At 31.7% G+C, this 21,407-nt stretch overlaps 1 non-coding gene across 1 annotated transcript; it reads left to right on the forward strand.

Annotated features, from left to right (window-relative positions):
• Positions 1–2,440: 2,440 nt before the first annotated feature.
• Trnae-cuc (transfer RNA glutamic acid (anticodon CUC)) lies at positions 2,441–2,512 on the forward strand. Its single transcript has one exon. It is a non-coding gene; the product is annotated as a tRNA-Glu (tRNA).
• The last annotated feature ends 18,895 nt before the right edge of the window (positions 2,513–21,407 follow it).

The following is a 21,407-nucleotide window of genomic DNA, read 5'->3' on the forward strand; positions in this document are numbered from 1 at the left end:
TTGTTTCATTCTTATGAAGATTCAATTTTGTAATAGACTTTTCAGTCACTTGCTGTTTCTTAGCTTGAAATTTTTTTTAAATTCTATATTGAAAGTGTCAGAATATTACTTTAAAAATTTCAGGAATTAATTAACTGGTAATCGAGCAGTTTAGTTAAATTTTGATTATGCACTCGTGATGGTACATGATTTTAGAACATTTGTTCTAAAATTTCCATAATATTTATTGTAATGAATACTAAATTAAAAACTAAAAAGTGAAAAATTATTTTCAGAAATCTACTTCTTATCACAGAATTAAACTTTCATTTTTTAGAAATATTTTTTACTGAAATTATTTGGCCATCTTATTCACTTATTGTTGATACTGTATCATTTCCTTTTCGCTGCGTCTTATTATACAGAATATACTATGAAATGCAATACGAAGGATATCCATATTTCAATAGCTATTATGTCCCAAGATCTAATTTTTAACTGTTAGATGTAAATATATACTTCCAAAAGGAAAATTTTAACTGACGAAATTTATGGTTTGTGCTGTTACAGATAGTAGAAATCAGTACAGCAGGAACATTGAGGATTCTAAATTGTTAGATAGTCCCCAGATCATATTAGACTTTTTTTAGTAAAATATTAAAGCTTCATGAACATACTGAACAAAAAATTCTACTTTTCTGCTTTTCAATTTGATCAATAATGAAGCAATTAAAGAATGTTGACTATTTCAATCAACAAGCTTTCTTTCCTCGACAAGGCCGTTAATATATATAATATACTAGCTTTTACCCGCGATTTCATACGCTTGGAAATAGATTGGAATTTGTAGCATCAATGGCTTTATCTTTTGTTACTCCTGCGCATGCTTGAATTTTCAACGCCAATTGGGGCAACACAAATGTATGAATTTTCTACGCCAGTTGGGATAACGCAATATAGATTATAAATTTTTAATTTCCTTCATTCTGTTTTATTTTAATTCAAAAGTACTTCAGAATGAATCCAAAAGATCGATTCATTAACAATGTTTAATTTTAAATGTGTCGAACACTAAGAAAATAAAGAGAATCGTTTGAAATAATAGTCAAAATCATGTTAAGCGTAATCTAATTGGCGTGGGAAAATAAAAACCCGAAGCTTTACTCATTTGGCGATTTTTGGAGGGAAAGTTAACTTTTAATTAATAAACAATTAACCACTCAATTAAACGTAATAAATGGTAGTCTATGTCCTATTCCAGACTATAATCTATCTCTCAGTTAAATTTAATAAATTTCATCATTTCATTCGGACAGTTTTGATTGCAGAAGAGTTACTTTCTTAATTTAAAACAATAATGTGCCATCATTATTTAACAAATTATTTCTTAAAGAACCCTGAAACCTATAAAATTAAGCGATCGATATAACATCAGCCATACTTCTATCAGCTAAAACGACATTCTATAGCAACGATTAGATGTCCTGTATAATGCATTGGTCATTGTATCCGAGACTCCCTCAGTTTTCATTTATATTAATTGGATGAAAGAACTAACGAGTGAGGTATCCCTTATAACTTCTAGTATACTCTAATAGATGTATTTATTACTAAACACACGCCATAATAGAGTAATAGTTAAGAATTAGCGCACAATTTTAGGTGGGTTTTTTTATGATTAATTACTGGGAAACTGTTTACACACACAAGAACGTAAGCATGAACCCACACCAGAACACTTTATGTATATTGTGGACACTTTTCTCTCCCAACTTAAATCAAAATTGGATATCGAGCTATAACTGTAATCACAAAATTACATAAATTGAAATCATTGCTTTGTTGAGTCATATATACATATATGAAAAGTATAACAAGAAAGTCAACCATTTAAAAGATTTGTTTCAAAATTTTAAAAGAATACAGTTTAATTTTATAAGAACCTACCCAATGGTATAATTGCCTATATTAAAGATATTGGAAGAAAATTTTAAAAATTCTTAGGTCATTAAAGTTCGAGGTTTAGACGTTAGAATTTTACGGATAACGCTTGTCTCTCATGTGGTCTAACGGTTAGCACTCTGGACTCTGAATCCAGCGATCCGAGTTCAAATCTCGGTGGAACCTCACACAAACTTTTGTTATTATTTTATTGCCGCAATTTACACCGCGTCAATAAAATACTATTTGTATAAATTAAACTTTAAATTCCTTGGGAAAAAGAACAGGTTCGTTTCTGGAGGCAACAACTGATATCCTTTAAAAGAAAAATAGATTACCACCTCCAGTTAGGCTCAAATCTATAGTCCTAGTTGCATTTCTAGATTAATCCTAGTCTAAAACTACCTTTTATTCGCATAAAAACAAATGAATATATGACGTTGATGCTCCGAACGAGATGAGGCAAGTTAAGCAAAAACTTCCTTTCCGTGATTCAGAAACTTCTGGGTGATTTTTCGACTCCCATGTGGTCTAGTGGTTAGGATGCCTGGCTCTCACCCAGGCGGCCCGGGTTCGATTTCCGGCATGGGAAATACGATTCTTGAATAAAACGGCCAGTAATTTCGAAACTGAAATAGCGTCTGTCCGTTCTCGGATCGCAAGGCTGCGTTCTTAACTTTATTTCTTAATTGTGCGCAGTTTACCGAATTTAAATAGAACGTTGAAGCTTTCTAAAATAACACAAATTATATATTGAACAAAATTTGAAGTTTTTTATTTTTTTAAGGATTTTATTAAAGAAGCCCTTAAAATCAAATTAAAAAATTAATTAAAATTTTTAGAAACTATGAAAACTGACCAACAAATTGGTATTTGTATGTTGTATGAAATAGTATTTGTATGAATTTGGTTATTCATTTTGAAAATTAAGTAACTCTTTAAGTTCTAGAATACGAGACCGAATTAGGGCAAACATATAAAAAGAAAAACTGCAACAGTTTTTTTTAAAAAAAGAAGCTACATTTAAAAATAAATTACTGCGTGTGCATATTACAAAATAAATGGAAAAAGTGAGAATGGTCGATAAAACCAACAACTTAATTTCGTACAAAATCATCAGGAACTTAATATTTGACTTTTATCTTGACTTAACATTTGACCTTAACTTAACCTTTGACCAGTGAGGACTAAAATTAAACAACAGAATTCGTTTGATGTTACAATAAAAAAAAATGTTATGAATTGTATTTAATTTGACTTTGAAAAATGGATCATAAAACATAATTACAAGGAATAGAATCAATATCAGTGAAAAGTTGATATTTTTGATCTTATAATTTTTTATATATTCCAAATTTACGGCGTAAAACTTTTAAAATTTCTAAAATCAGACATTTTTATTCCAATTTTACACAATCTTAAATGCGTAGTTAATATTTCATGAAACTAAAGTACATGTAGCCAAATTTTGTGTGAATCCAATAAATGATGTTAAATGTATAATGTAACATGCTAAAAGGAAGAAGAAAAAAAACACGAAAAATGGGCGTAATTTTAATTTAAAATCTGCTAAATTCAAAATTCTGTGAAAGTTTTTCATCATTAAATGTAGATCTTATTTAAAATTCAAACGCATTTCACTTATAAAGATTTCTAGATTTATTAAAAAAGAATTGTATGATGGCTATTATTTATAAATTTAATACAAATAAATAATAAACTCGATAATGTCAATGTTCATCATTATTTAGGGGCCGCGGTGGCCTGGTGGTAAGGTCTCGGCTTCGGAACCGGAGGGTTTTAGGTTCGAGACCCGATTCTACCGAAGAACCGTCGTGTAAGGGGGTCAGTTGCACGTTGAATCCTTCCTGACCAAACGTCCTCCCGCTGGTGTGGTGTGGTGTGGAGAGGGGGGTGCCAACTCAGATGTCGTCCTCGTCATCTGACCGCGGTACAAAATTACGAGGTCAGTCCCAAAATAGCCCAAGTGTTGCTTCAAACGGGACGTTAATATAACTAAACCAAACCAAACCAATCATCATTATTATTTATTCGCTACGAAAAGCAAATAGTCTTCAACAAACAAAACAAAATATTTTATTCAATATTTCAAATTTTATACCCTTTCAAAACAAAGAAATTAAAAAAATAAATAAATAAATCCTTTAAGGAAAAACAAATCCATCTTCTTCTAAAAATAATGTTTCTTTCTATCAAAATAAAGAATGTACTCTAAATCTCCCCCACAAAACAGTCTTTCTTTTCCCTAAGCTTTTTAAAAACCGAAAACACAAAATATTCACTTAAATGGATATCTTCCTTAATACCCAGTCTTCTACCAGGAAAACTACAATACTCCCCCGTTGCCATCGAGATACTATCAAATCCGTGAAACAACCACTACTCAACGTATCTACTTCCAAATCCTCACGGGACAAATAATAAACGAAGCAGGAAAGGAACAGCACAGCTCAGCAGAAAAGCTTTTTCGCCTCTGCCAACTGACAACAGGAGATGAATAGCTCGAGAAAGACCCAAATGAATGATTTTAGAAAGCATTCCACCTTGCCCCACCCCCTGATTCCAAGTCATTGGGTTCTTACGACTTCAAGATTTAGGAGACTTAGGTGGTACCAGAAGCTTCTTTACCGCTCTCCAGGGGGTTGGTAGAGTAACAGTGGAAATAATACCAATAAAGCAGTTTCCTCAACTATTGTTCGAATTACTAAAAGTAGTTTTTGGAGTTCAAGAATGATTTGAAGCCTGTTATCAGGAGAAATCTTTTTTATAAATATAATGAAGTAGGAGAAATTTGCACATTTCCTGTAGAATTTAGTTCAATAGATACGAAAAGAAACGTTTCGAAATGATAATTCTATTTGTCGTATCTTAAAGTCTTCTATTTCTTAAAATTTCATTTTCAAAAGACTGATTTAAATATGTAAATTTCATCCGTTAATTAAAATAATTAGAACGACACAAAAATTGTTTCTGTTCTACTTATGAACAAAAAGTGAAAATGAAAATACTAATAATACGAAAAAAAACGCTAACAATTTGTGAACAAAAAATCCTATTTTGCAGAAATTTTTTTATGAGTTTATTTGTAATAAATTTTATTTACGCTAACAACCTTGCATTCAAATATTTTCGTTCCTAATTAGTAGGAAGGCAAGGTAAAGCATAAGATTAAGATATAAAAGCATAAGCATGGTGTTATAAAGAGAGCTATGTATTTACAAATTTAAGGGCATAATAAAAGTCGATACATTCTTAAACTTCTCTACGTCTGAAAGTTTTAACTTCATAACATTCTGTAAAGCATAATTTGAAATCTCATGTTTCATCCGTTAATCTTACAACTTTAAATAAGCAATTCTTTATATATTACACAGAAATATCTTTTTTATAACTAAATATTGACGTGTGGTTATGTATGACTTGCATAAGCGTATCAGAGACAGAGTAGTGGTTAGAGCTTCGGACTCCCATACATTTTTCTCATGTTCGACCTTAATTTAATTTTATTTCTTTTATAACTTTAAACGATTTAAAATATACTTTAATTTTATTTACAATTTTACAAAAAAAAAAAAAAAAAAGAAAAAAACCCTTTGCCAAGCGAAATTTGGTTTCCCAGGTATTATAAACAATCTGTCATCTTTTGAAGCCTTTAACTTCTTAACTGTTTTGCCCGCATATCATATGTGCATCAATTTATCGAATTTTGATAGTTGTAAGCAAAAAATAAACCATTCATAATGATTATAATTCAATATTAAAATTATTTCAAATACATAGATAAGTCAAGTATTCAATGGATTCCCATTTGAATCAAAATAAGAAAATATTCCCAAAATAGAAGCTGTCATCTAATTTTATAGTAAAGAAAATAAAACAATTAAGTGAAAAAATGCTGTGAAATAAATAAAATTTCCTATTAATGTGTAATAAATCACATTTAGATATCAAGATACTCAAATTTGGTGAGAGAAGCAAGTAAGAAATCAGAATTTTTTTTAAATGCACGCATGCTAAGTGGAGGTTCCTGTGAGTTTAAAACAAAGCTAAATTGTTCGATTAGTCCTATTGGCTGTCATTCAATAAATAATTCTAATTGAATCTGCTTATGTTTCATGAATTATTTGCATGCAATTCAAAAGGTGAGCCCTCTCCGTGACTTTACAAAGAATGCTGATCCAAATACCGAATAGTTTTAGTTTAGTTATATTATTGTACTAGTTTTTGAAGCAATACTAATGTTATTTTGGAATACACCCGGTAGTTTTGATGTTGGTCAGATAACAAGGATGAAATATGAGCTAGCATCCCGTCAGCACGCCGCCAGTGGAAAGATATTTGGTCCCGACGGTTAACGCGTGTATACTATACCCACTTACACAGCAGCTCTTCTGAGGATGCCGGTTTTGAATCTGGAACTCTCGTGTTCCAAAAGGACTTCCCTCCAGACAGTCGCGATACCAACCGCAATACTATGATGGAGAATTAAATAGAAATGCCAGATTTATTCCAGTGTTAGATGTATACTGTAACCATGACATGCTAATCAAGATGCAAATATTATTTGATATATCGTGCCCTTTCCTAGGTTACCTAGAAATAGTTCGTTTTCTTTTTTATACATCGGGCTTATTTTTTCTTTTAATATTATTTGGGAGGTAATTTTTTTTCTAATCGTTTTGAAATAATACTACACATTTTGGTTTCATTTGTAGATTTTATCAAGAAAAACATCTTTCATAACATCTATACAACCATGAGTTTGATAACTTGTTATCATATTCATTATTTTCTTCTATCTTGTAAATTGATAGATAGATGGTTTGTTTATCTATTTTATTATTTATTTTTAATTACTCTGGAGAAACGAAATTTATTTATATGGAATTCTCTACCAAAATCGAATCAAATTCTCTAATCATAAGTATTGAATAAAAATTAAATGTAAATGCACTTAAAAATAAAGTACTAAATTGTTTCATTTTTAACTAAACAAAATTCCATAATTCCATAACAAGAAGAAATAAGTGAAATATTACTAAAATCTTTCTATTTTTAAAAGTATGAAAAAAGGAAAATACTTGAAAACATATCATGAAAATCAATAGTTTGGCAATGATAACGATGAAAAGTATCCAATATCTTAGTGGTAATAGTGAAAAAGGATTTAAAATAACCAAGTAAGTTGTAAAGTTTCTTTAAAAGTTTAACAATTCATGACTCATCAAACACATGTTTATAAATGTAATCATAATAAATAATAATGTTACAAATTCTGTAAATTGAATGCATTTTGAATTGCTAACTAGGTTTTTTCCGCCAATTTCGATTACTTTGCGACATTTTGGCAATTTGGCATCACTAAATTTTTTAATATTTTTTAGAAAATTCGGGAGGAGTCTTCTGAGAGTACATAGAAACCCTTCTGCAAATACTGATCACTGATCACTTGATGCCGTATCACCACTGAGTAAGTATGACATGCAATTATTGGCGATTTTGACCATTAATCTAAATTGATTTGAGCAGTATCTCTTTTTTCACTCGCTCTGTGAGGGAAATACACTTAACTGAACTGTTTTATTAAAGAATGAGATGGTGAAGAGATATTTCATTAAAGATAAATATTTATAAATAAAAACTATAAATAAATGTCGGTGTTTTGCGATCTTAATTAAAGTTCATTATTTAATGCACGAACCCATCAGAAGTATATCAATATTATTTAAGGTTAAATCTTTATTTTTGAATATATTGATTTACATATTTTGAATAGATTCCACTATCCATTTATTTTACAGTATCTTTCAGTCTAGCCGAAAAATACATGCTCCGTGGCTGCACTAAACTTAACCGTACTGTTTTATTAAATAATGGATTGATAAAAAGGCATTTTATTAAAGATAAATATTTATAAATTACAACTATAAAAAGATTTCAGTATTTGCCATCTTAATTAAATTCTATTCAATGCTAGACTTTTCCTGAACCTCATCCATATTATTTACTGATAAAACTTTATTTTTGATTAAATCAAGCCACATATTTTGAATAGATTAGACTCTCTACTATACAATATCATTCAGTCTAGCCGAAAAAAGGCATACAAAGAAAAAGGTATAAAAATATGCATCAAGATACCAAAAAAAAGTATAAAAAATTATGAAAAATATCATCACTTGATTTTTATGCCATGAAATTGTTACATTCTACAACGGATATTAAATTTTATTCAAATAAACGATATTGCCTTTGACAAGGCAACAAAGCTTGGATGCAGTATTTAACGCTTTTCAGTTTAAAATCAACTTATTTGTTCCCCAAGTAGAATTGAGCACTACGAAAAACTTTTCAAAAAATAAGCATACACAAAACATATTTTTTTTTCCCCTCTCCTGTTCCCATCCTCTCCTTCGCTGCAACCTAGAGCAATCTTGACTCTCTGATGACATTACAGCCTCAATTTACTGTTCCCCCGGGTGCTACCTTTACCCGTTACCAACCCGCCCTCTTGCCATTGTAAAAAGCCATAGCCCATTACGGCTCACATGAAGACATTATATCTGTTCTTTTTTTTCCCTTTAAAGACCGATAGGTAAGGAATCTCTATTTCTATACAACCAAGTGAATTTTATGGGGGGAAAAATCCATTGATTGTCAAAAGGAAAGAGAAAAGAAAGCGCAGTTAACAGTTGAAAAAAGCTCTTAACTTCTAACCTGGGACTTGAAAGTCTTCCTCTCCGTCTGGAAGGGGACTCGATAAAATTGCGGAAGTAAGAAAGTTGAGAAGTGGGAGGGAGGAGGGCGCTGTAATTAAATGACGTCCCTTTCTAAGACTGCTGTCGCTCTTGTTGATCATAAGTTTTGTACCACCTGATACTTCAAACGGCCAGGATTTAGTATTTTCTTATGGAAACGCAAACCCCTTTTTGGAAGTGGGACTAAGAGAGTAAAAAAAAAAAAAAAAAATGCTCACAAAATACTGCAATCGAATAATTGTATTTAGGATACTTTTAAGTTATTGTTGCACTTCAGAAATCTTATGGTAATCAATATGTTTGACGAAATTTTTCAGTTATAGCTGGAGTAAGAGATTTGGTGGTTTTTTTTATTTTCAACATATATAATATGTTTCATTAGTTAATGCTTTTTTTACAGAATTAAGTTGATTCTTTTATGATAGAAGAAGTCGAAAGTCAGGATTTAACATGTGGTGACATGATATTTTAAGGCTGAATGAAGTAGCAGTGAATTCTGAAAAAGTTAATAAAGAGCCTATTCTCGAAATAGGCAACAGTAGTAATAAGAAATGGCAGCTTCTTTAACGACTACTTCATTGAGTTGAATCCAGATAACTTGTTTTCCTGACGTAGTGACAAGGGGACAGTATTAATTCTCCAAACTTCAATCTTAAAGCACGTCTTGGAAATGAGTATTAATAGATTGATGTCATTTTTTAAAGAAAAATATCATGCAGAGACGAAAAGTAATATCATGTTCCTGGTGTCACTTACCCTTACTCCTGAACCTCTTGCTTTCTGTACTGTGCAATCGCTTCATAATACATGGCCTGCCATCTTCTTTTATACAACTGACCACCCTACCATCACTGAGGAAAGCAGTATCGATAGATTTGCCGTGGCCAACTGCTGTCTTTGTCATAACCGTCTATAATGCCAGTCAATTCACAGGGTTGATATTCTCTTCGAATTCGTTGGCTCCCAGCCATTAAGTGGTCAATCTCTAGCCTTCCTCCTCATATTCCAATACACTTATAATCCTGTTAAATAAGGAGCAGGCAGTCCCTTCAAGAAAATCTCCTCAAAATTCTCAATGTTCGTCCAGATTCTCGTTTCACAATAAAAGAAAGGCAAACACTTTAACACTTTCAAATAGCTGGTGAAAAAATGTCCGTTTTGAACATTAGGCCTTTCAGTGTTTAATATTTTTGGCGCCATTGTACTGTACTTAAATTATTATTTTCACCATTTAGAACATGGCCTGTCATCTGTCGGAGATGCAGGAATTTACTTTCTGGCTAACTCTAATTAACAGAAGGATAATGTAAATAACACTTAATTCCTTTATTTACTTTCAAATTAATGTTTAATTCGAATTTTGGCTATAGCGTATCGATAAATATTCATGCATTATCTTCGATGCCTGTGTAACTGTAAATACAGATTTGACCAGGGCCGCTTGAACTTCCTGTTCATCATCTCCTTAGAATTTTATCTTTATTGCAATCTGTAGAAGCTTGATTCACTAGAATTCGTAGAATCACTTGAAAATATATCTGCAACTTATATGATAAGGCTGAAGCAGAAAACAAATAAAGTATAAGGACTATCCCTTCCTTTAATCCAACGACATTAAAGGCTTTAGAAATATATTTTCATACATTGAATTTTTTCCTACTCTGAAATGGCATTAAATGCTATAAATATTTATTGATTTACTAAATCAATTGCCTGAATTATAAGAGAAATATAAAATACTTTGATATGATCCTAATGAACAACTATGCATTATTTAATAGTTATATTATTTTCTAAATAAATCTGACCTGATGGTTCTTTCACAAATATTTCTTTCCATGATCAGCTGTTCCTCCGACTCATTAATTGATATAAATCTATGTTCCTTAACAGGTGCCTTAATTGCAAAACTCCACCTGGAAAGACACTTGAGAATGATTTTTTTAAATTTCATTAAGGTTGTATTTATCATTGCTGAGAAAATTCTCATCAAGAGAGGTATTACATTCCTGACTTTAAGCTTTCAGTAACACAATCTCAACTCTAATTTTGGACTGATGACTAACTAGTTACAATACCCATCTAGTTTATTTTTAGTAGTTTAATTCAGTTGCATACACATTACTAATAATGTTGAGATTAGTTTGAGATAGACTTTAGATAATTAAAATCAAAATGAGATCGCTAAGACGAAGATTACACCTAAATTAAACAGCTGAAGATATCTGACTCATTTCCAGCAATGGGACTTCACATTGAAAAACATTTTGTGACCTTCATTCTGCTCCAAGTAGTCTCAATTACAGATTTGGTATAACGCGACTCAAACAAAAAGTACATATTTTCATCCATTTTAAGTGTCTCAACTGCACAGTAAAGGAAAAAAAAGCCTTTTTTTAGCATAGTGCACTCAGTTATTTAAAACGACACACATTCTAGATGACCCAAACGGGATCTAAGAATAACAAACCCCGACCAAGCCAAGGCCAAATGGGGATATTAGATGATGTCGCCAAAGAGCTATCCTAGTTAGCAGAAAGACACTTGTCAAAACGGAAAATCTGAAACCAATTCCAAAGGCCTCTAGGAAAACTATCCAGATATCTCAAGCAGAACAACAGCCACTAAATAACATCAATAACATAACAGCAATCATCTGTTCCTAGATATACTTAATTACACAAATATAACAACAATAATAACAATATCCTAATAATTCAACAATAGCATTTTATAACAACAGTAATAACAATATCCTAATAATGCAACAATAGCAGTTTATAACAACAATAATAACAATATCCTAATAATTCAACAATAGCAGTCACAATACAATAATAATAGGTATACATTAGCAGTTACAATACAATAATAATAGATATGCAATAATAGTTACAATACTATAATAGCTATACAATAAATCTAAACAATACACAATAGTAGTAGGTAATGCAATAAAATTATCAGGTGAAGAAACTTTAGAAAAATATAGATTGGTTTGGAAGATGGAAGCTTATTTGTTTATTCCATTATAAGTTACGCCTGTCTTGGATGTACCTATCTTGCATAATTGAAAAATGAACTAAAAGCAACAACATTTATTTCAAATTCTCTTACAGACAATATATTTTACAAACAATAGTGATAATGGGCAGTTATCAGTTGTGCTAATAATGATGCTTAAAACCATTTTTTAACCCTATTAATTGAGCATTAATTTTAATCTTCTTTTTAACGAAGTATAAATGAGTTATGATATGCAATAGAATGAAAATGGAGGCTTTGTTTTCAGTTTGAGAAGTTTCAGTTGAGAAGTTTTCAGTTTTCAGTTTCAGTTTTTCATATTGAGAATCTCGTTTTTTATTCGTACAAAACAGGAGAACACCTAGAAAGTCCATATTTCAACATCCACTCGTCTCTTAAATCTATTTGAAAATTATATTTATATTGTTTATATGATAGAGAATACATCAAATATTATTTCTTTCATAAGGTTGGAGGACCAGAAGTTTTGGTTGTTGATTTCGAATCACTATCTCAGAAAATGTATTTTTGAAGAATTCCTTGTTAGCGATTCAGTAATGGAATCTCCTATGCCTTTATTCAACATCAATGTTTTAATAAATATTAGAAGGTAAAGAAAAACTTCAGCCTATGATATTGTTTAGTAAAAATTTAAAAAAGAAGTTAAATACTTGTCTAATTTGGGTTGGATAGTTTTTTTACAAACAAAACAAAATATCTTCTCAGTGGGAATTAAAATAAATTTTCGATAAGTATTAACTTGCTTGTATTGCAAGTCGCACCGAAATATTTAGAAGCCATTTTTACTTTAGATGCAGATGTCAATAGGGTTTGCATCATGAAAGCTGCTCTGAATTTCAAAAACTGCTCAGATTCTGATAGTCAAAATACTATTTTACGTATTTTTGTAATCTACTTTAATATATAAATAATGTTTCATATTATCTTAAAGCCATTCTATAATAGCCACCATCCATTAATCATTCAAAAATTTAAAGGCAGATGGAAAGAAGCGAAATCTGAAATCTTTAAAAAAGAAGTATATGCAAAAAGCATACTGGCTTTGAATGGTGGGTGAAGAAACTATGTTTACATGATCCTACATGTTTACCAACTACATTTCTAGCATTTGGAGCGTGACAATCCATATAAAATGAAATTTTATTTCTACAATCCTATATACATCATTAATATTGTCTATTGTGATTGTTCGCAGCTATTATAAAGTTTATTCTGTTTGTGCTATAACACCTATTGTTACAAATTTCAAATCGTGCAATTTCAATCGTGTAAAATCGTGATAGTTTTACAGGCGCAGTAATGTTTGCTGAATGCTTGTTGAATCATTAACTCCCCGGCCTTGGAAACTTATTTCAGACTTAATTAAGGAGTAATAATCTTCGAGAATCTTGACGATAACTCTATTAGACCTCGGGTTCTGCCATTTGTTCTAGAACATTCGGTATCCTGTTATGAGTTACAGAGGTATGATATGGAAACAATCACTAATGACGAGAATCAGTCATTAGTGATAAGTAATATTCAGTTGAGTTGAGCTCAAACGAATAGTTAAACAAGGTCTCTCTTTGGAATATTGGTTTCTAGCGAGATCTGTTTGAGTTATTTGTATTTTTGAGCTAAATTAATGCAGATTTATTGCTTGCATGTTGTTGATTTCTTCGAATGCTGCTTTGTATAGGCTTCGTATGTGTTTTGTTATCGTGTTTCGCGTTTTTGTGTAGAATAAAATTTTATTATACTAGCAAATTGGACATTTCACGTACATACATCAGAAGCATTTTGAATGTTTTCTGTAAAAATATATTCTCGTTGTTCCAAAATACATTTGGGGACAGAAAATCATTCTTTATATCCTGAAGTTTAAGTTTTCTAATAATTACCGAAATGATAGCCCCCATATCAAAATTATTGTCTTTCAAAAAATGGTTTTGTTCCTTATCGCTCCTTTATATAGATCTTGAACTTAAAATCAGTTATTAGCATTTTTGAGTTTTCAGTTAATGTCTGAGCACAAGTGAAAGTCTACATAAAAACTCATTTTTGATCAAATTGAACTTTCAGTTATCAGAAAAGAAAAAATGGCACTTATTAATTAACGGTGAAGGAACCAAAACTCGCCAAATGTAGCACCAAAACAAAATTGGCATTGCAACCCAATGAGCACGCGAGATCTACGAGAATAAAAACAGCTGTTTGCGCTTGCAAAAAATCACTATGCAAAATTTATAGAAAGAAAATCGTATTTATAGCATTGAGAAATTCGCCAACGAATCGCCAATCCATCATTGTTAACAAATTAGTTCCGGAAAATTTAATATCAGGTTCTATTACAATCACTTTGAAACAAACACTTCCTCTCGAAAAAAAAATATTTTCTAAAAACAATATTACATTTTGATGGAATAAAGACACGCAACTCCATACACAAACTCCGATCAGAAACTCTCTTTCACTTCTTTAACCTAAATCGAACACAAAATACTTGCATAAACGGATATCCTCTTCAATACACAACGCTCTAGTAGAAAAAAAAAACCCTGCCATTTCCCCCCCCAGCGCTATCTAGATACTGTCAAATCGGGGAAATAACCGCTACTGAATGCATCAGCTTCCGAAGTTCCACGAGATAAATAATAAACGAAGCAGGAGAGAAACGGCGCAACTCGACAGAAAAGCGTTTTCTCCAGTGTCAGCTGACAGATGAAGAGACAGATGATTCAAGAAATGCTCAGATGACTGATTTTAGAAAGGTTTTTCTCTTTTACTCATTCTCTGATTCCAAGTCATTGGATTTTTACGACTTGAATATTTAGGGGAGTTCGTTGGAACTAGAAGTTACTATATCGCTTGCTCTAAAGGGAATAAATCGAAGGACAAATGTAGTTATGATAGGAATAGTAATAACAAAAACATTTATTGGTTAGTCATCGAATTATTAAAAAATATTATTGGATTAAGTGAAGATTAGAGTGCACCCGAGTTTGTCGCCAATATTTCAAGCCATCGAAATGCTTTTCTAGCAATCCTAATGCTGCTTTGTTTACTACTTTTTGCAATGGTTGAGTTTTTCATAAACTACAACTATATTATGGAAAATGTTAAATTAAAAATATAAAAAAATATCGATTAAAGATTTTAATTTTATTCTTTATTATAATTAAAATTTATTAAATAAAAGAAGTTAAGCTTATAATTAAAAGTTATTTTCTTCTTTCTTTTTTTAATGTGAATACGAACAGAAAATATTTATTCTTTTGCAATTTTTAATTGCCAGTATGCGCTTTAAAAAATCGTCGGCATTCTCATTTTAAAAGACAGCTGCAATGGAATTCTTTGCAGTTCTCGTAATTCTTTTTGTGTTCTAATTGTTGGTTCCCTTCATAATTTTTTATGTCGGGAGTATTTCGAACCTGTAGAATGGATGAAGGGTGAGTTAAATATGCATATATATATATATATATATATATATATATATATATATATATATATATATATATATATATATATATAACGAGTTGACGAAGTTAGGAAAGGAGGCTTGTTTGAAATTTTGTATTGAGAATGGTTTGATATCGAACCGGCAGAATGGATGAAGGGTGAGTGGAATATATTTTTTTACGAGTTGATGAAGTTGAGAAAAGTATGTTTGTTTGAAATTTTGTATGGAGAATGTTCCGATTGTTTCTTTCCCCGTTCGTTCTTTTTTTTTTGGTTATGTATTGTTTCTGTTATCCACACAGTCTTTATATTCAATGTGCTAGCGAAGCTCCTAGGTTCCCGCTCCCACTGCTAGCGAAGCCATAGGATGTTTTTTTTTAAGTTAAAAAATTCTACCTGGTGCCTTCTACAGATACCGCAGTAAAAAGTCCTACTTATATGGCGGGAAATGGTATAGTCCACCTCAGTATTGTTGGCGCTCGACGGTTGAGTCGAAAACATCGAATTAGCAGGAAATGGGGAGGGCCATAAAAGCAAGCCGCAAATCAAGGTTTCCATAGTTGGCGCATTAGCGGGGGGATTTGTCTCAAGCATTCAGTTAATTTTTTTTTTCAGCTTCTTTGATACGATATTTGGGAGAATAAAAAGTCGTGGCGAATGAAATAATACTACAGTTATATGGCTTAATCAATCATTTATCTTGTGATTTAATTAATTAATTATCATATGATTAAGCTAATTCAGCATTACTATAATCAATCAAGATAGCTGGTATTTGCATATGCAGTTTCAGACTTTATATAGATTCCCAGGAACTTAGTGAGAGGAGGGGATGAGGGGTGACACCGCTCCCCCTAGATTTGGCTTCAAATCGGTAATATTTGAAAGGAACTCGAACGTGATATTTTATTCTTCAATATCGATGACATCTAGATAAATACGATTACATTGTTAAGAGAAAACAGTAAAATACTTGAGTATTCCGTGAAATACTCAACTACTTCCTCCCGAAAAGTAATTCAAGGTTTTAAAAAAAAAAATGTGTTGCAACTTTATTGAAATAATTTAATCGAAAGAAAAAGCTGTTGCTTCTCTGAATTTTAGAAAAATCTTTATTGCCTTATATAATAAAATTCAATATTATTTAATAAGTTTTACATTAGCCAGATGAAATTTCATGTTATTACGCATTAGCTTTCAAACCAAATCATTTTTTCAGAGATATTTTTGTCTTAATTCTATCAAAAACAAAGAATTTCTAATTTGAATATTAACAATCTATAATATTTAAGCATCAAAAATATTTAAGCATCATAAGAACCGTCAATAGAGAAAGTTATATATACTGAAAAACCAGGATGCAAATCATGCAAAAAAAAAAAAAAAAAAAAAAAGCCACAAAGCTGATGAATGTTCAATTTTACGGTGTTCTAGTCGAAACACCGGTCGCTTCTACAGCTCCTTTGATCCGTTGACAAAGTGGGATACTTAATTCGTTTTAAGAACATTCATTTTCAAAATGCCTCAAAACATTCATAATTATTTTTCTTTCTTTGGAAACAATGCGATTCCCAGGCATTATGGCACTGATATTTAGATTAGAAATATAAGAAGTCGGAAAAGCACCAATAAACGCAAGGCACTCGCAAAGCTAATCGTAAACAAATAATGACGCTTCACGAAGGAAACTTCTTTCGCCAACGCATGATTATAGCAACCTTGGCTCGTCTTGTTTCCAACCCGTTTTGAAGTGGACTCGTCTGAAGTCGAACGCCAACAATCGTGAGGTGGACTATAACCGTAACTGTTCCTCGGAAGTATTTGTTTATTTTGTCCGCCATCTTTATTGGTGACTTGGCATTGTTGGCGCAGCTGGGTGCACACTAAAGTTCACTTTTACCATGTTATTAGAAAAATTTTTGGATGAATATTTCTTTTGGAAGTGGCGGAGTTTTGAGAAAACACTCTATGCAGCAGCCTACGACCGCGCTGCTGGAGGTTGTGCAAGTTGATTAAGCTAAAATATATTTCTGACAAATGATAATATAGTTGGTAAGTATCTACCACATGCATTGGCGAACAGTAATTAAAAAATATTAAATTTTGGCGCGCATTTAGCATTTTTATTGAATCTATCGTGTCGTCCTTGGCGAGTTATTTGGCAATTAATCCCTGGAATGTGATTAATAGTACTCAAAAATGGAATTTGTGTTTTTAGATACTTTTTTCTCAACCTATTGAAGCAAACATTTTACACAAAACTGCACCTGTAGTCACAAAATCCCATAGCAAATTTGATATATTTATGGCATTGCGTTTTTGAATTAACGTGTTTACATGTTTCCAAAAAGGCAAACCGACAAACAGTGAACCCCTTGCTGGATTTGGCCCAAAATTTTATATGTGTTTACACTCTAGATATTAAATCTGTATTCTAAATTTTATCTATCTAACTCTCTTCATTTTGTAATTATCGTGTTAACTTATGCTCGAACAGCAGGACAGGTGGACTTCCTCTAAACAGATTTTACTCAAAATTTGATAGAAATATGAAACTTTGATGTAAAGACCTTCTACCAATTTTCAACCATCCACTTTAAAGTATTTTCCTGTTATCTTTATCACAGACAGACAGACAGACTGACAGATATACGGCCTTTTTTTAAAAATGTGTTTTTCAAACTCGGGATGGTCTAAAACTTGGAAATTCGTCAGAATCTGGAGTTAGAAATTCTTGACAATTACTGTACTTTTTCTATACTAGATATACTAGGAAGTAAAAATATAGTTGGCAAATAACTAAATTTGTGATATATATAATTTATATCATTTATAAAATATTAGGTTAATATTAATTCTGTTCAAATGAAATTAATCAGAATTCGGTTTGTTTCATAGAGTTCACATAGTTGTTACTGTATATATAAATCTTGAGTGCATATTATTTTAATATTATAGACAAACGATAATGCAGCTCACTCGTATGTCGAAATAAGTAAATTTATTTATTTATTACAAATTTGAAGAATTTTGAATGACGCCATTATATCTGTAACCTTCCAATATGTCTGAACTTTACAGTTTAAAAACACAAGAGCAGAGCACAAGTCAAGATGAGTAGCATCAAAAATTTGATAATGTCTGCACAGAGGACATAAGGGAGAGGTACAAAGCCAATGCACGTATGCGGGCAAACAGTCATGGCCTGTAGTAAGGTGGAAAAGTGCCACAGCTGCACTTCTAGGAGAATCTGGCATCAACTGTGCATCCTCAAGCAGTGAAGCCCATGGCTTACCGACAGGATCACTCAGTCCTCTGCTTTATCCTGGAGGCATATCTTCTTTTTATCAGGACTTTGATTGAATGAAATGGGAGGCATTTCAAAAGTCTCTGGAGGACTCTTGCAACCTTTTTGGCCAAAAGGTCGGCAGCCTCATTTCAGGAACCCCTCGAAATAAGTAAATAAAACCAAGCGATTTTCCAAAATTACTGGCGTAAGAAATATGCTAATATGCTAAAATATAATAGCTAATATCATGCTAATGATTTATTTTAGTTTAATTTAAAAATATGTTGAAATTCAATTCTAATTTGACTTGTTTGAGTACACTGCCTTGCTTAATTCAATTTAACATCATAACGATCTCAGTTTAAAAATGTGTGCTTAATTCCTAACAACCCACACCATCCAAGAATTAACTACTTGCTTCCCTAACTTTCCAATTACCCTACACAAACCCCAAAGAATCAAATTCCATGTCATTGAATCTTCTTATTTCAGTATTTGTAATCAATTCTCGAACCACACCCTCATAACGTTCCTTCGAATAGTAATCCATTCTACCGGCTAACCAACCTCCATCCTCCAAAATCCACAAAGAGACCTTAATTTAAATCAACTTTCTCCTCCGGAATTAATAATTTCTCGGAAGTTCTATTAAAACTGGGGAGGAACGTCAAGCATAGCGAATAAATCTGACGTTCGGTTGGAAATATCGTTAGCTCCAAACGTCATTTTCGATTCGTGAACGAGTCTCCTCGGACGAATCCTTAGTAGTGACTGGGTCGTCTTTTGGCAGGTGGGATTAGATTTTGCGAAATTTCAAGTGAAAGGGCAGAGGATGTCTATGGAGGTAAATAGGGGAGGGTGTGTGAGAGGGCTTTAACTCTCGCACGCAATGAAGTGGGTTTATGATTTGCTGTGCCCCGACTGTAAGATAAGAGAGGATATTATATAGAAACGTCGTCGTTGAATTTCATTTGATGTTGTAAAATTTCAATTTCTCACTTATTATAATAATAAATAAAGTCATTTTGTTATTGTCAATAATTTACGGTAATAAATAGTAATAATCTTAATTAAATAATAAAATAAGTCTTAATTAAAATTAGAAATAAATATGATGAAATTGAAATTTTTTGGGAAATTTTGCAATAAAATTCATTCCGATAAATAAAGAAAGCAATTCAAATTCTTTATCCATCCACAATAGCAAGCTGCGATGGCGAAATTTGCACTCATTTAACTTTAAACAAAATTTAACCTTCATCAACTCTCAAGATGAAATGATTTTCTCAAGATCTCAAATTAATACTACGAATTTGTAACATTTCTTCCCTATACCATAAATCTCTGGGCAAGTTTTACAGATTTAGTAATGGTTTATTCGATGAATGCTTAAACAATGACCCTCAGAATTGACGATGGGCGCGTTTATTTGGCATTTTGATGACAGATTTGGACGTAAAAAATGAAGAACCCAAAATATTCGAGAATCTTGATAATAGCTTCATTAAGTTTCGAGTTCTAGTGTTTCTTCTAGAGCAATCGATGATCTGTCATGTTTACCGGACCTATAAAAAGCGGAGGCGCATAGAGGAGAATCAAATGTGCATCAGTTGAATTGAGTTAATAGTTGTTAAGTTGAACGAAATTATTCATTGAAGGGAGGATCTTTAGTGAGGTTAGTATACTACGTTGTGCTTTTGCAGTTTTTAACGGTAATTTGCTGCTATTAACAATTATAACCATCGATTCTGCTATCCTTTGTTATTTATGGTTCATGTTTTAAAATAGAATAAAGGATCGTCAGATATTATTGATCCTGTTGGGTTTTTCACTACATAACCTCCGAATTTATTTTTTCGTATCATTGCTGTCATAAATGTCCATTTGTTGTGAAGGCATAAAGTACGAAAAGGAGAATAAATAGATGAAAATTATACAGCATTATAATAAATACGACTATGTTGATATCTCTTAAATTCATTAAAATGGACTTACCTCATAACTCATAATGCCAACTACCTCCTCCAAAAATATGAGAATGCTACTGTTCCATGTAGTTTAGTTTTTGATTTTAATGATTATGTGCTAATACACTTTTCTGATAAACCATGAATCTTAATTGTCAACCGGCTTCCTTTGAAAGTCGGGGAATTTACTATTACATATCTGATATAGTTTCGTTTTAAACATTATTAATTATGCATTATTACATTCCTGTTTTGGGTTTGTAAAAATGTACGGTTGAGACTAACTGGTGGTTTAGTTTTAATTCCGTTCATAATAGGGGGACACCCTCATAACTTTGAATCTTGGGCGTATGACAAGGATGATGTACTTCTAATATCCCTTTCTTTATAGTTTAACTAGTGAATGGTTTATCAACTGCGAGACATTATGCCATATTGTTCTTCAATATGTCAATCAGGCATGCTTCGTGTCTAATAATTAAAACTTTCAGTATTTTTTAATCACATCTCTTTACTCGAAATATTCTGTTGATGCAGACTGATCAGTTCAGTTCAATTGTTGATTGCAGTAGTCGTTGTAAATTCACTCATTTTTTTTTTTCTTCTTTAAAGTAACGTTTTGTACTTCTCACCTCGGAAAAGATGTGTTGTAGAAATCTACTTTACTATAAAAACAAAAGCCGAAATAGATCCAACTTTAAGAAACGTGCTAAATCGTCGTGCTAATCGTCGTGGTGTAGTGTAAAGTAGACCATTTTCAAAGTCTTGTGGAATGTGTAGAGTAGAGTAGACCTTCTCTAAAGTCTTGTGGAATGTGTAGAGTAGAGAAGACCATTTCCAAAATCTTATGGAATGTGTAGAGTAAAGTAGACCATTTTCAAAGTTTTCTGAAATGTGTTAAGTAGAGTATACCATTTCCACAGTTTTATGGAATGTGCAGAGTAGAGTAGAGTAGAGCAAACCATTTTC

Source organism: Argiope bruennichi, chromosome 7 (genome assembly GCF_947563725.1).
Source record: "Argiope bruennichi chromosome 7, qqArgBrue1.1, whole genome shotgun sequence".
Lineage (NCBI taxonomy): Eukaryota > Metazoa > Arthropoda > Arachnida > Araneae > Araneidae > Argiope > Argiope bruennichi.